General features: G+C 39.4%; 1 protein-coding gene across 15 annotated transcripts in view; it reads left to right on the plus strand.

Annotated features, from left to right (window-relative positions):
• MAST4 (microtubule associated serine/threonine kinase family member 4) overlaps positions 1-14,839 on the plus strand; it is a 569,622-nt gene that overhangs the window by 412,370 nt on the left and 142,413 nt on the right. The gene's annotated exons all lie outside the window — the stretch shown is intronic.

Raw genomic sequence — 14,839 nt, forward strand, 5'->3', positions numbered from 1 at the left:
GTAATGTTATTTCTTAAGTCTGATCTGGAGTGGCTTGTTGATCTTGGAACTTGAGATATAACTCCTGTACAAATATTACTTTCACTTGGCTAATGTCAAGATTTCTGATACAAAAATTGAAGACTTTTCCCAGTAGATTACCTACGTCAGACACTGAGCATTGGAGATATAGAAGCCACGTCAGATAGTTTATTTTTCTAGGTAAAGGTTAATTTTATCCTCTTGGTATTCTCCATTCTAGACCCACGTATATAAACATAAATTACTTGCTAATCCAAAAAATAGTTCACTGTAAAATTAGCCTACCCTTGCTTAACTGCTCCAAAGGGCAGACAGGTGGCAAGACAGCTGATAGGCACACTCACCTGACTTGGCAGGTTGAATGGATGACTGTGAATTTGCATTTTCCATAAACGATAGGTCCCCAAGCAAAGGAATTTTTAATTTTTGCTTCAAATGGCCATGGTGGGACAGGTAGAGTGTGGGATAGTTCAGGGGTGCTTTAGGTCATAGTTGTTGATGAGGATTCTGCAAAATGAGCCAGTATGTTTATGAATTATAATTTCCTGTCTGTTTTAGGATTTGATGTCTGGGGTTAGATGTTTGGACCACAGAATTAGTAAGGAATAAAAGTTACCTCATTTTTACTATATGACCTGTGAACTTTGTATGTACTGTTCTTTCTCAATAGGTGACTCCTGTCAATTTTAGATAAGTTAGCCATGGAAAGCTAGGATTTTTTTTTTTTTTTTGCGGTACGCGGGCCTCTCACTGTTGTGGCCTCTCCCGTTGCGGAGCACAGGCTCCGGACGCGCAGGCTTAGCAGCCATGGCTCACGGGCCCAGCCGCTCCGCGGCATGTGGGATCTTCCCGGACCGGGGCACGAGCCCCTGTCCCCTGCATCGGCAGGCGGGCTCTCAACCACTGCGCCACCAGGGAAGCCCGAAAGCTAGGATTTTTAAGGTGAAAAATCAGTAGTGGTTTCTATAAGCCTCCTTAAAATAGGAATCCAGGCTCAAGATCAGAGCTCTGCTTCCTTCAGTGCAGTTCTTGGATCTTAGTGATTTTGATGTCATTTTTACCAGCATCGCTACTGCCAAGATGCCCTCTTGGCAGGCAGACTTCAGTTTTCTCTGAAATTGTTATTGATTACTTATCATTTGATTGCTTCTTTAAAAAAAAAAAAAAACTCTTTAAACAAGAGAAATTGTGGTTTATTTTACCTTCTGAGGCTTAACCTTAAAATTATTCTACCTTTTCATGTAAGACCTAGGGTGATCTTGGGATCAAAAGGTACAAATACTTGCACTGGTTAGATATTAATATGATGCAACTTTCTGATGGCATCCCTCAGGAGGAATACAAACATTCCGTTTAATGGGTCCCAGGTTTGAAATCCATAAAGAAAAGTGTTCTGACTCTTGGCACTGATAGACATATTCAGAAATGTTGTATTCAAGCCAGAGTAAATATATATGCCCTTTACACTTTCTTTCAGTTAGCAGAAGTCACTTCTGAACACTTATTTTGGCATTAAGGAAGCTCGTCATGACCTATTGTTCCAGAAAGATTATAGTTCTCATTTTAAGCCAGTTTTCTAGTTCCCATGTAAGTGAAATGCCCAGCCTGGAGCCGAGGAAACAAGCTTCGCTTTTCAAACCTTCCATTCTTTTAGGTGTGTCCCACAAGCAGTGGCTTGTAGCTGCTCCTTCAGCCACTTAACAGGTTTGATTTCAAATCTATTTAATAAGAAACTAACATGTTTGGAGGGGATTCATGGCCCAACATTTATGGATTTTGTTGGGAAGTTCCAGGTGTGTATATATATCTTAAACTCTATGTTAAGTCATGCTAGACTGGAATGATTTTGGTTTGCTTTGCTTTGTTTTGTTTTTGCCTTCTAGTCATAAGATGTATTAGGGATTGGATTGAGAGGGGGCAGCCCCCGGTCCTGAAGGCCATGCAGCTTCTCTTTCAATTCCTTGTCTTTGGCTGCCTTAAAAGCACTAAAGAGAAGTCAAGTGTTTATAAACTGGGCCAAAAAATAGAGAAACCAGAAGCCAAGAGGGATTAACCTCTGAAACATGGGAAGTTGATTACATTTAAAAATACTTGGAGGGGCTTATTTATGAGCTATGTATCTTTGTGTGATCCTTTTTTCTGCTTTGTGGCTCATGGATGAGGCTGAATCACCTTCTGAAACCTGATAACCTAATAACCTAGTTTGACTCTGTCTGACTTCTGTGGGCAAAGCCTGTGGATTTATCGCATTGCCTTATTTATTCATTTATGTACCGCATATTTATTGAGTACCTTTTATGTGACCAGGACTATGATTATCACCTGGGAAACAAAGGTATATATGACATGGTCCTTTTGTTCAAGTAGCTTAATCTAGTGGGGTTAGAAAGTGATGCTGACAGATAATTACGGTAACGTGTAATAACCAGTAGGAGATCTACCAACATCAGCACAGGAGGAGGGAGAGGAAGAATATCTGTTGAGGTCGTTTGGTGCATGTTGTCTCATTTAATGGTATATATAATACCTGTTATACAGATGAAAAAATTGAGGCTTAGAGAAGTTAATTAATTGTCCCCAAATTACCAGTAGTACATGGTAAATCCAGATAAAGGTGTAACTGCACTGCCCTACCTCCAAAGGAAATACAGCTCCAACAATATTCTAATTATTGAAAATAATATTTGTAAAGTAAGATTTTAGTCACTTAATTTTTATCACACAGCAGCCTCCTGGCAATTCAAAGGTATTTGTGGAATATTGAGCGCTGGTAATCTTGATCTTTGCTATAGAAATGCCACCTGCTGTCTGAGGGAAGAGAGTGAAAAACAGAAGTAGGTTTTACTTTGTTTTAAAATGCCACCTGCTGATTCTCTTTCCCATTAGTGGAAATTGTATATATATTCTCCTGTAATTTCCCCATCGTAAAGTATCACAGTTTATAATGGTGTTTGAGTGGGCTTGTGCTTTTGAAATTGAGGTTTCACTTATGGGGTAGCTCTGAATAGCTGCTATCTTAGAGGCCTTTTGAATAAATAGCACTACACTGCACCCGTGCTTATTTTGCTGAGATTTCTCTCTACGTATTATGAAATCCTGTGCATTCACATGAGTGTATTTATTATGCACTCATCTCAAAATCCTTGCCGATCTTGTAGTAGAGCGTATAGTCCATTTCATAGAAGGGACAAAAGTTCTCGCATCTTACATGGCAGTACAGTGGGAATGTCAGGAAAGAGCTGTTGGGATTTTAGAGCTGAATTGCTTACAGGCTTCTTCACGTTTTAAAACTACAGTAATTTCTCTTGAATGTGCTAATGCTAACTACAAATATGCTGATGCTAACTACATTTTTAGAGAGATGTTTGATGAGACTTAAATACATATTTAAGTATTTAAGACTCTGTGAAGATCATTGTATTTAGAGAACTAAGACTGCTTTGCTATGCTTAAAACAATTGTATGAGAATAAAGTATGAACAATCTACAACATGCAAAAGTCATAAACATTGCATCCAGAATTCTCTAAACCACAAAAATCCTTCACTGGCCATGTCTTAGCTCTCAGTGGTGCAGTATGTGAGCTGCTTTTGAGAAATGGCTGCTCCTTACTAAGGATGGAGTAAAAAAAAGTCTTTCCTTCAGGTGCTCTTTTTTAAATATTGAAGGAGGTGTTTATCACGGCCACTAATCCAGATTCGTACTGACACAGGGTTTACCACCTTAATTTACTCACTCTAGAAAAAGTCCAGGCAGCTAGATGTGCTTTGTTTTGTTTTGTTTTTGACACGGTTTATGAAGATACAGTTTACATACAGTAAAACTATCCTTTATAAGTGAGCAGTTCTATGAATTTTGACAAGTTATCACCACAATTAGGATATAGAAAGTCTTAGAAACTTAAGAAACTTAGAAACCTTAGAAAGTTTTAGGTACTTTTTCATTGTTTGATAACGCTAATAAAGGAGTAGAATAAGATGTTTTGTTTTGCTCTCCCTTGTCCACCCCCTGCCTTTTAAAAATTGACTCCATATTTTATTATGTTTTGCCTAGTTGTGCCCCAGTGTCCTTTTTCTATTCCAGGATGCCAGGCAGGATACGGTGTTACATTGTGTCATCCTTTTAAAAAATCATTTTGATGAGGAAGATGGTTAACACATAGTTTGATTACATGGTTGGTAATGTCAAGTAGGTACCAGGAAAAGGCATCAGAATGAGATACTCGAAAGAGAAGCTTAAACTACCTAAATTGCGTGGTCCAGTCTTACTGTATAATAGCCCCTTTGATGCTACATAGGTGAAGAAGTTTTAAGAAACCAGATAAACAAATTCTACTAGCAGGAAATGGTTATAAATAATTTGGGGTTGTTTATTGCGGAAGGAAACAGAGCCATGAGGTGGAAGACTTGGAAGCCGTGTAATTTAAGACATTGATTATGGTTGTTGGAAAATATAGAGATCCAGAAGGAAGCATGGAGTTTTTCAGTGCACGTGAAGACAGACCAACACATGCATTTTACAAAAGATAAATTCAAGATACTTCATTTGCTTTGTAAAATAAGTTATCATGTCTTTTCATGATTTTCATTATATTTTAATTTCAGTGGAATGCATATAGCTTTGAGAAGAAAATTTTAAACTTATGCCTAAGACAAAGAATGGAGAAAATATGAACAGCTGTAAAAAAAACACACCCCAAATTCTAGTGCTCAGATATAACCACTATGAAAAATATGGGTTTATCCTTCCACGTGTTTTTTTCTGGGCGTATGTGTGCACACATGTGCATGTACACACCACAAAACTCATATTTTATTGAACCTCCTGTTTGATGAGTTTTCTTTTCCCCTTAAAGAGGTTCTTTTAAACACCCACCTTTACAATGGTAAGATTTCCAGAAATTTTGAAAAATGTTTGTAATGTACAAGAAGGTATGGGTGGGGGGTTGTTTGTAAAGTTGTGGGGAAGCATTCAAAATCATGCTGTGAAAGCTGCCCTGCTAATGCACAGCCTCACCTAACTGTGGGAGTGTCCACAACAGCTCACTGGTGTGCAGAGTGGGACTGAGGTCATGGACACCTGTGATGTCACCTTGGATGGTCTCACATTTTAGGTTCTGTTTTTTTCCCCCTATATTCAGATCTCTTTTGAAATGTTCCCTTTAAAAATATTCCTGCTAACTCGGATTCCAATTAACATCTCCCCACAGGCTTAAATGTTAAACCTCAAGATCTAAACTTTATCCCTTATGTGTGTGAGCAGGCTTGCCAGATGGCAGGCCAATTAATATATTTTTGCAAGGTGTAGAAATATTTTTTTCTCCATAGGGGAACAATGAATCCATCTGCTCCACATTTTCCTTTCCCCTCTGTCCTTTGGGGAAAATCATCATTTAATTTTCAGAACTAAATTGTGCAACTCTCTAAGTGACACTTTCTGCTTTTTAAGGGAGGTGGTTTTAGAAATTGAAACTTTTTCTTCCTCAAAGGATGTAAAAACCCTATGTCATGGATTAAAATATCTGGACATCTAAGTTTCATCCAGGGTCCTTTGTTTTAAGTTGGACATTACAGAATCATATTTTAAGAAACTGATTCATAGAAGCCTTAACTTGGAAGAGGCTTCAGAAACATCTAGTCAACCCCCCTCATTGTAAGATGAGGGAGTTGATGCCTAGGTACCAAAGTTTCAAGCTAGTAAGCAACTTGGAACCTGGTCTCCAAATTAGGACAACGGTGTTAAAAGCAGAATCTTTCATTTCTCAAGGGGAATAAAAGGAGGGAGAACCTTGAATAAGGTTCAACCAGGAGAAGAAGCACACTCATATTTATTGCCTGTTTTCTCTCGATTTGAGCTGTGTGCATCACCCCTATACTCAGTGGCAATTGATATCAACAGGTAGTTAACTATTTAGAGCTGTGTGTTGCCTCCAACTCAAAGTTCCTGAAGTACCAAGTACCATGTCCTTTTTTTAAGCACTTATAAAGTGTGCTGTCTGGGCATGGAATGAATGAATTACTGAATATGTGAATATCAGTGAGGTTATTTTACAAAATCCTCTCAGGACGGTTTGGAATTCTAGGAGTGTGACTACCTTATAGCTTTGCCATAATCTGACACATTATAATACAGAATTTGCTTCCTTTTCCCTTATGGTTATGAAGGAGTTCAGTACTGAATATTCCAGAAGCTTCTCTTGGGAGGAATGTTTTACCTGTAACTCTGTTTACCAGCATTTTTGCTGTCATAGTCGGGCATAGATTGGTTAATGTTAAATGAAAGAAAGGATTTAGACTTGACTTTTTTTTCTCTTTCCTTCACATTGGCTGTTCTTCCTTATCTGTATTTATCCTAACAGACCCTGTTCCTATAGTAGAAAGAGTTCAGACTTTGGGGCAGGGAGACCTTGGTTGGAATTCTGACTCTGTGACAAACTAGACGTGTGATTTCGGCAGGTAAACTTACCTCTAATACTTGGTTTCCTCATCTTTAAGTAGGAAGAATAGCCAACAAATCTTTTTTTGTGCCTTAAATAAGATAAATTGTAAAACATTTAGATCAGGGATAGACAAGATACATTCTATAGGCCAAATTCAGCCTATCACTTGTTTTTATACATAAAGTTTTATTAGAACTCAGCCGCCCCAGTTCAGTTAGATATTATCTATGACTGCTGGTACTACAACAGTATAATCCAGTAGTTGTAACATGAGACTGTGGCCTGCAAAGCCAAAAACATGTACTGTACTATCTGGCCCTCTACAGAAAATCTTTGCCAAACCGGGGCCTAGGGCAATGCCTCGCAACTATAGGCACTCAGTAAATGTTCATTTCACCTTCTTCCCATGGATTATTTCAAGTGCAGTCTTTTCCTGTAGGCACTCTTTAAAGAAAGGCGGTTCTGGGGTGGCCTTCTCTAGTGATTCTTCTAAAGCCCCTGTCCGCTTCTGGAGTATGGCCAAACCTTGAGCCATGACTCAGGCCAGAACATGCTGAGAGAGGCATCTCCATGGCTCCCACACCCTGATGTGGATATAGCGTGCCTGGACTTGCATTGGGTGTCGTGCATGTTACAGGAAGAGAGTTTTCTCTAATCCAAGTGTAAATAAAGTCATTGCTCTTTAGATTGCAGCATGTCCAATTTAGCTTGAATTATTTCTCCCAATGAATTAATAGGTGTGTCCAACCTATACTTCTTCAAAAGTTTCCCAACACAGCCCGTCAAACCGTGGAATTGTTTTCATTTCTAAATACACTAAAAATCATAACACATTATAAATGCTGTCTTTAGCAAAGGACCTTCTTGATTCCTATAGCGGGAGTTTTCTGCAGCGACCCTGGGCTGTTTGAAAGAGAAACTTCTCACAGGAGTGATAAAATTTGGGGCTTATTTTGTTTTGTGTTTTAAGCCAAATGAACTCAGGGTTCTTCCGCAGTTTTGATGACACCCTGGTGTGTGATAGAAGACTAAGACGGGGAATAGACTGGTGGCATGTGCCCAGTGAGGACTTAGCAATCGATGGCTACACCCCACCTCCCACATGTGGTTGAGAGAAAGATTGAGGGCCTCTAAAAGCTCTTAAGGGCTGTTAGGCTTTCTTGTTATTTTTTATTTTTAAAAATGTATTGAGGGGCTTCCCTGGTGGCGCAGTGGTTGAGAGTCCGCCTGCCGATGCAGGGGACGCGGGTTCGTGTCCCGGTCCGGGAAGATCGCACATGCCGCGGAGCGGCTGGGCCCGTGAGCCATGGCCGCTGAGCCTGTGCGTCCAGAGCCTGTGCTCTGCAATGGGAGAGGCCACAACAGTGAGAGGCCCGCGTACTGCAAAAAAAAAAAATGTATTGAGGAAATTTTTTCAGAATAGTAAAGGGATTTTTAAAACATTTTAACATTCCCTGTGTCTTTAAAAATAACGTTGGGAATAAATTTTAAAAGCATTATCTAAGATTTTGTAAAGTCCTCCTTGACTCTTTGCCTTCCTATTCCAGCACATTTTAGTGTTTTTAGTGCTTCTGTACAGGCCCGTTAGCATTTTTCCCAACATGTCATAATTCTGTGTATACTTCTCTGAATTCCCAGCTGATTGTGAATGCCTTGAAGCACAGACTTTGTGCCAGCCTAGTGCCTGGTACATAATAGGCACTTAATAAAGGTTTATTGAATGAAAGCACTCCACAGTGAGCATATCCGAGCATACCAGCTTTTTCTGTCTTTCGGAGCTATTTCCTTAGGATAAATTCCCACAATAGAGATTTCTAGGCCAAAGAGACATGAACATGTTTATGAATTTTGATACATAGTGCCAAGTAGCTTTTATGTCTACTTGAGGTTCCTTCCAAGTTTGTGACTCTCATATCACATGGTACGTTATTGCTAGATTGGCGGCCTGGTGTTCCATATTTTCTCTAGCAAAAAAAAAAAAAAAAAAATGACAGGAGGGTATATCATCACCAGATTCAGGTCTGGAATGAACATTGCATATGCTTTAGGATGAAAAGCTTCTAAAAGAATCAAAATTCCTTCTGTGGAACTTGGGAATTAGAGGGAGGCAGGCAGCAGAGGCGAGGTATAGGGTAAAAGACACTGTTATAGGAGCAAATAACTCCTGGAGTTTTATTATTGCTCTGAACTTTTACGGTGCTGTCATCAATATTTCAGGAAAGCAATTGGATATTTTTTTTATTTGTTTTCTCTCATCAACACATTTAATGTTCAAACGTGAAACATTATTTATTGCAAACTGCTGTTAATGCACATTCCAAGGTCTACTTTTATCAAGGTTTGAAACTGTTTGTCTAATGTATTATGCATTTCCATCTTCAATTGATCTGATTTGTGTGTGAAATAAGATTGAGTCTCCATACTGTGACCTTGGGCAGCACTAGCTTTTTTTGAGTTTGATAATTTCCCCTCCCTCAGCTAGTACTTGGCGGGCTCATCAATGACCACCGATACATAGCCATATCTACCCTTTGGTACAAAGTATGCTATTGACGAACACCTGGAATCACCTAAATGCCACCTCATAGATGGCATATAAAGTTTGTGGGGACTAGGCTGAATAGAGCAAGGGCATCGTTCAATTAGAAATGTCCTGTGTGGAGATTAGGGATTCTCGTGAATACGAAGGTTCAACAGATACTCTAAAGGATTTATGAGTGTTCTGTGTTCCATATTCCATTGCGTATATATTTTCTTACAGCTCAGCTTCAATCCATGCTCAGAGCTGTGACTTCAGTCTCTGGAAAAAGAGTGAGATAAAAGTCTTAGAAAAACTTGTATATGATAGATCTGGCTTTCAGCAAATATACCTCATCTTTCCCAGCAAACTACAATCTCTGGGCCTTGATCTAGTTAGACATTTGTAGGAGGATCTTTGAGAAGCCAACAATTACATGGTGGCACGTGACCACACTTGGGTCATTTCAAGCCGCAGCTGTAAAGGACTCTACGAGCAATGAAGTTACGGGGTCTTGTTTCTAGTCACATTTCTGCCACCAACAAGCCATGTGATGTTAGCAAGATTTCCTGGGCCCTCTACTGCTTACCTGTTTTTAAAATTCTGGATTCCATTGGCAGTATGGTGAAGCCTTTGAACCACTTTTCTGAATAATGTTTTTAAGTGCATAAAATAAAATGTATAGAATTATAAAGGAAGCCAGTTATATTGAAATCATCATGAAAACATTAGAAATTGGGGATTTTTGTGATTCTTTACTAGCACATCAGATATCAAGGTCTAGAGGTGGGTCTACTAACTACCATAATTTTGAAGTGGTAATGAGTATAAATGATTTTTTAATGTATCTGCAGCAACTGTACCATGATATGAAAACATATGTGATTTCTATTGACAACAAAATCAAAAGGAACGCTAATGCTGTGAATGTACACGAAGGAAATGATACATTTCAGTTTGTGGTTAGTGAAAAACCACAAAACAGTCCAAGTTTGTAGACTCATTAAATTCTATTCATAGATCTCTTAGATGTCCATGGATTCTGTGGAGGTCAGGAATAGCTAGATCCAGAAGCTCACTGCCATCCCTGGCAGCTTAGACTCTAGTAGTACAGAGAAAGGCTGACACAGATGGCCTCTTGAGTTTATCAGAACACTGATTTGGGGCGCTGGCATAATTAAGGGGATGTTATGCCAGAAAAGTAACCTTTGATTCACCTAGTAATTACCTGATAAGTAAACAGTGAGAAATTCCCTGTGTTTCATATGTTGCTTTAATTTAGCATGTAGCTAGGAAGCTCAGGAAACAATAACACGGGAATGGTAGAAACAGTTGTCACCCTGGTCGTTTCCCTTTGGAGGGACCCAAAAACCAGGGCTTGTGGGAATGCGACTGTATTGCTGTTCTATGTGTATTAAGCTGTGTCCTTTACTTACATTAGAGGAACCTGAATCTTCCAGCATCTTGCCATCAGAGCATCGCCATCTCTTTGTCATAACCACATGTCTTCCCCTAATTAAGTAGGGCATGAACACACAGAAATCGTGTGCTGCGCCTACCTACTTACCAGGCTGGAATTGTATTGCCCAGCTGGAAAGTAAGATCTTTGAAATAAAAAGAAGTTAAGGAATAGTAGTGATAAAACACTTCTCATTTACTTGTCTTGAAGTTGTTTTCTTTCCTAGACTTTCTAAGTGTTTTAATCATGAAGGTCTAAGTATGTTCTACATAAGAGGAGTGGCAAGCAAAATTCATCCTGATTCTTTCAGAAAATGGAAGTCATTTCTTCTCATTACCTACCTACCCCCTTCAACTTTGCATTTTGGAGAGAAAATTATTTTTTGGGGGGGGAAGAGAACTATAAATGCTTTTACATGTCACACCACTTGCCTAATTCAGCATCATTTCACAATATTGGTTGCAAATGGAAAGAGAGATTCTTTTTGGCTTTGCAGTTGCATTATAAATGCCTCTGCATTAATCTGGGTTCAAACTCTTAGGCTAATAGACCTAGGAGTGGAGCAAAGTGTTGTGATTTGATTTGTCCATTTACTTGTGTGAAAGGTAATTCATGTGGCCATAAAAATGCTTTTTAAACGTGGACTCATTTTCAGGTTAAAACATCCTCTACCAAATTAGATAGGAAGCTTGAAGCATAGGCAGTAAGCAATTTTTCCTCCTTCAGGTGTTGCTATGGATCAATATCTTTTATTGACTTCTAGGGTTTGCATGCAATTTTCTATCATGGTCGTTTATGCTAATCATCATGAAACAGAATAATTGTAAATCATAGCCCCTTAGGCACATTTTTCCCTCCTGTAATACTTGAGACCACAGAATTATGTTCAAAAGAGATGAGAAAAACAATCCATCATTTTTCAGTGACTCGCGGAGTTGACACAGATGTGGATGGTAAGGACTCCTTCCCTCCTTATCTTTGGACTTCACCTTATATTTTAATTCTGAATGCGAATGCAGGTGAACTCCCTGTGAAAAGAAATTGGGTTTAAATTAGCCAGTTACCTTTATTTGTGAAAATGCAAATAGATCATGTTAAATATGAAAAGTAGAATAACTATAATATATCCTATTTTAATGTTGGTACATAAGATTATTAAAAGTTATCTTCATCAGGAAGGCATGTTTACGTAATTATTGTAAATTATCAGAGTTATTGCCCGAAGAAGTGTAAGGATATTTATCTACATATTTAATGATGTGATTCAGATAATTAGTATAGAATATAGCAGTTTTTTACTTTAATGTTGTACTAAGATAGATGGTTTGACTACTGTTCACATTTATTTGTAGTACAGAACTCATTGAAATGTATAGTTATTAACAAAAACAAAGTAAAATATATCTTTCTTGACCAGTAGCTCATACATGTATGCTTTATTCTCATCAGAGTCCCAACTGTGCCATGGAAGCAAAGTTAACTCTAGCTGTATGCATATCCCTGTACACACCCACAGATGAATGCATATGTGTTGTGTACATCACGGCGTCTCTATGGGCTAATGGTCTAACTCCAAAAGGAAACCCTATTTAGTAATGGGCTCTTAGATATGGTGCCTGAATGCATAGTTGCCTCTACCCATAGACCTGCATGAAAGATGAGGGAACCTCTTTCTATTTTTCTTTAGATCATTCCAAATAAAAACTTGACCTATCAGCGTGGAAAGTAGAAGCTCTACACTCCCTAAGAATGATAAGCCTTTTCTGCATGGGAGTTTTTGGGCCAAAGAAGGTTTATGGATTGTCAGTGAATAGAGAGTTGGATGAAGGAGTTGTTTGACTCCCAGTTTGTTTTAAGCACTTCAGGTATGAAACATCCTTACTTCATGGAAGCCACCCCTTAGTGTCAGATCTATTGTCGTGGTGACTTCTGAGTTTAAGATGTGCTGAAAGCAGGGGAGATTTCACTTGGGAGATGAGGCTTGGACTGTGGAGCTGGGTGCGGTCTGCTCTCCATCCTCTGCATCTCTTTGTTCATGAATTCAGTAAATAATAGCTGAGCACCTTCTTTATGTCAGGCATTGTGCTGGGGAGGCAGTGGTGAAAGAGGCAGGTGTTTCCAGCCCTCTTGAAAGCTTGCAGTTTCATGGGGAATGCAGTGGGGTGGGTAGGGAGAGAGGAGGACACAAAGGATCAAGAAGAATTTACAACCCTGTGTGTGATTATATGTCTGTGCTTACCCACTCTTAGCCATGTTGTGGTGGTGGGAATACAAAGAGTTTTGAGAGCATCTCAGGGACATGTAACAGAGAGTGGGCTTTCAGGAAAGTTAAGTAGGTTGGTTAGTTAGTGAAAGATGGAAGAGAATATTCCATGCAAAGAGACACATACCTGTACAAAGAGACCTTGGAGCGAGAGTTGAAAAATTTTGATGAGAGTGATAATTAGAAGCCTGGAATTTACCCTGTGAGCAAGAGGAACCACTGAAGGGTTGTACACAGAGCAGTGATAAGATCACCTTTGCCCATTGGGAAGATTTCTGGCAGTGGAGGATGAGTTGGAATTGGACAAGGAGGTGGCTGGGAGTTCAGTTAGAGCATTCTTCAGCAAGCTTCCAGGTCAGAGATGGTGATGATACCATGACCAGGTTGGGGGCTGTGAGGGTGAAGGGAGATGAAACCCACAGGACCAGATGACCAGTTGAGTGATTAGAATGAGGAAGGCCAAAGGGTTTGTGCCCTTATTTCTGCTTTAGGCTGTTGGGTAACGGTACCGATCCCTGAAATTGGAGACACAGGAAGCAGGGCAGGTGGGGTAATGATGATCATTTCAGTTGGGGACTCACTGAATTGGAGCTTCTGTAGACAGCCACGTGGAGATGTGCAGCTGACTGTTGGATACAAGAGTCTGGAACTAGGAAGGAGTTCCAGGTTGGGTTTTGAGAGTCATCCACAGAAAGATTAATGGCAAGCGCCAAAGTTACTTAGTGTTGAGTATTCCTCTTCCGGGAGTCTCAAGTTTTTAGAGCTGCCTAGACCCAGGGACTGAATCTAATATTTTGGGCCTTGTCTTTTCCCTAGCAAAATGGAGATGATTCGTAGATGGTTTAGGTAGTGTTTTCTATGCAGGACAAGCCACAGAACCATGTATTTATCTTTTCCATAGACATGTGTGTTTTCTTTTACTTTGGAATAGTGTTTGAGATCTAAGTTTCTTTGGTCATAGGAGAAGCCATAACTACTGAAGTTTCATGGTAATTCTGGAATTTTCCTTATAGTTAAAAGTATAGGGGACTTCTCTGGTGGCACAGTGGTTAAGAATCCACCTGCCAATGCAGGGGACATGGGTTCAAGCACTGGTCCAGGAAGATCCCATATGCCGCAGAGCAACTAAGACCGTGAGCCACAACTACTGAGCCCACGTGCCACAACTACTGCAGCCCGCATACCTAGAGCCCGTGTTCCACACCAAAGAGAAGCCACTGTAATGAGAAGCCCGCGCACCTCAACAAAGAGTAGCCCCCACCCGCCGCAACCAGAGGAAGCCCGCATGCAGCAACGAAGACCCAACGCAGCCAGAAATAAATAAATAAATAAATCTATTTTTAAAAAAGTATATTGGGGACCATCTATGTTGTCACAAATGGCAAGATTTCATTCTTTTTTATGGTGCATATATATATATGTAATCACATCTTCTTTATCATCTATTGATGGGCACTGAGGTTGGGTCGCTTCCATATTTTTTATTTTCGTCGAAGTATAGTTGATTTACAATGTTAGTTTCAGGTGTGCAGCACACTGATTCAGATATATATATATATATATATATATATTCTTTTTCAGATTCTTTTCTTAGTGCTGTATACAGTCCATATCTTGACTATTGTAAATAATGCTGCAATGAGCATAGAAATGCTATATTTTTTCAAATTAGTGTTTTTGTTTTCTTTGGATAAGTAGCCAGGAGTGGAATTGCTGGATCATGTGATAGTTCTTTTAAAAATTTTTGAAGAATCTCCATACTGTTTTCCATAGTGGTTGCACCAATTTACATCCTACCAACAGTGCACGAGGGTTCCCTTTTCTCCACATCCTCTCCAACTCGTATTTGTTGTCTTTTTGATGATGGCCATTCTGACAGGTGTAAGGGGGTATCTCACTGTGGTTTTGATTTGCATTTCCTTCATGGTTAGTGACGGTGAGCATCTTTTCATTTGCCTGTTGACCATCTGTATGTCTTCCTTGGAAAAATATCTATTCAGATCCTCTGTCCATTTTTCAATCAAGCTGTTTGTTTTTTTGATGTTCAGTTCTTTCTGTATTTTGGGTATAAACTCCTTATCGTCTATGTCATTTGCAAATATCTTCTCCCATTCAGTAGGTGGCCTTTTTGTTTTATTG

The sequence above is a fragment of the Delphinapterus leucas genome, chromosome 3 (assembly GCF_059928025.1).
Source record: "Delphinapterus leucas isolate spDelLeu-1000000601 "Yukka" chromosome 3, BTC_Dleu_Yukka2, whole genome shotgun sequence".
In the NCBI taxonomy this organism is placed as follows: Eukaryota; Metazoa; Chordata; class Mammalia; order Artiodactyla; family Monodontidae; genus Delphinapterus; species Delphinapterus leucas.